Raw genomic sequence first — 2,427 nt, 5'->3', positions numbered from 1 at the left:
AGAGAAAGATCGTGACTTCTTACAATACTGGTGTGTTTATTTATAGGCATCCAAGACAAAAATAGCTTTGGAGGTTATGATTCAAAAACGGTTTGCCTGCTTGCACTTTACTCAGACAGCTTGGAGCAGAGGATCTATCAATTTAAAAAAAAATCTCTAAGTTAAAGTGATCATATCTGTGATGGCTCTAATGTAATAATACATTACATTTACATTTTTCATGTGTCTCTAGGGTTCACCTTATTTTGCCTAAAAAAGGTTACAGAAATTGTTCACATGATTCCTGACCTCAGTTTTCACTTGTAAAAAAATCGAACAAATATGATTTATATTTATATAACAAGACTGTTCTATGATTCATTCAGTTTCTTAAAGTAAAAATAATTTTAATATCCACTGTATTTTTGTCAGTCCTTATCTGAAAATGCTTATAATTTTTCTTACATTTGTATTCTGCATGTTCATAAAAATCAGTAAATTTAATGTCTCAAATATCAGTGTAAACCATAGCAGAAATTCCAACAAATGAGTTAATTTTAAATCTTTTTACTGACATGCAACATGTGTTTGACAGTGTACTTAATGAGATGATGAGTCAATGGCTAAGTACTGATATTTTCACTCACCTAGCATCGTATTGTTTTTTGATTGCATTCCACATATGCTTTCTTATGGTATTTGTGTAGTGGGTGTAAGGCAGGTAAAAGGCTAAGAGCTTGATAGGTTAAAGAAAGATACACAGTTTTTAATATTTATAAAGACAATTAATAATATACTACTGTTTGCAGCATCTTTATGCTGGAAGAGCTTTAGTGCATGAATTATTCCAACAGTGATATTTTATTCTGCTTTAAGTAATGGGAAACTGTGGCACAGCATTGTTCTGAGATTTTACCAAGATGTTTAAGGGGTAGGATTCCACTCTCAGAACTTTTGGACTCTCTCAGTCCATAAGTTCTGAAGTATGATCCATTTGACCCTTAGGAACCATCTAGAAACAGACCTACACATTTGTATCTCTGGTTCTGTATCTCTGGTTCTGTATCTCTGGTCTGTATCTCTGGTTTGACCATAAAGATGATTTGCCCAACTCTAAGCATTTGTGGTAATGTGGTATTGGTGTCTGGAAACAAATTAGAAGGCAAATCTTTTCATTATCAATCAGTATATTTTTCTCCACCCTTTCTTTTTGTGAGCTGTGCTTCTTCCCCTGACTTTGCATGTGTTTCTTCTAAGTGATGAATCCATGGCTGTACACTGTTATAAAGGGATTATATTCATTATCCTCACTCTGGCTTATCAGGTTACCATACTCATGATTATTCATTGCAATTTTGGCTTGGTATTTTTGCACCTGTTTAGTCTTCCTTTAGACACATTATGACAGCAGCGGATTTCAATGGTAGAGAACAGCTTGTTCAAAATGAAAAATTATTTATTCAAGATGCTGCAGCAGAAACCAAAACGCAAGTAATAACCTCCCTTACCTAAAGCCTGAAATCTACTCAAAGATGTGACAATTTACACATAATCAAAGTTCTTCTCTCTTCACCTCCTTCACTTTGCATTTGGGCTGATACAGAGTCTTGACATCTCCATTTGCCCTTTAAACAATATTGCCTATGACTTATCTCCCAGCTATTTTCAAACTCTGCAAAATGTTTCACATGAAAAAACATGGAGGTTTCAAGAAAAGAACACTATTTCCAAATAGGTCCCTGTGAGTTTAGTCAAGTTCATGAGTCCATAAGTGATAAGAGAATTGATGCCAGTGCCACCCATTTGAGGACTGAGGATTCAGTGTCATAACTAGCAATGCACTGACTATTAAATCAGAACATATATATACATAAAATTACTTTTCTTCCTCAGCATTAAAGCTGAGTTAAAAGAATGAGCTACTGTCCCATGATGCCGCTTTTCTCTTAATTAAAGTTATTTGTTTGTTATTTTCATTAGTAGTCTTCTACATGCACTTTGGGGACTGTTTGTGACAAGAAGACCATGAAAACTTCATAATTACTTTGGAGAAAACACTTATAACTCCCTCAGCTACCTCTGTAAAATACCTAATTTTAACATGTGCTAAAATACTGAACTCAAGTGTGTAGGTAAGCTTTTAAAAAACACAAAGAATTTCTCAGAATTGCTTTTTATTGAACCATGCTAAGGGATAAATATGTCAAATATGAAGCCAGATATATGTGATAGTTTACATGTTTAAATATACAGAAACAGGACTTTGAAGTTTGATTTCTACCAATATTCAGTGCTCCAGACATTCCTTCTACCAATGCTCTCAGAAAGGAAGAGCAAGAATAAAGGTAAGGATGTCATTCCAATTTACTACAGCTAACAATATTTGGTTATAGTAGCATAGATTTAGTTTGAAACAGTATTTTATTTCTTTTTTCTTTTCCCAAATGT

This window comes from Geospiza fortis, unplaced genomic scaffold, assembly GCF_000277835.1.
Source record: "Geospiza fortis unplaced genomic scaffold, GeoFor_1.0 scaffold191, whole genome shotgun sequence".
Classification (NCBI taxonomy): Eukaryota; Metazoa; Chordata; class Aves; order Passeriformes; family Thraupidae; genus Geospiza; species Geospiza fortis.
Note: the sequence above shows the minus strand (reverse complement) of the source record.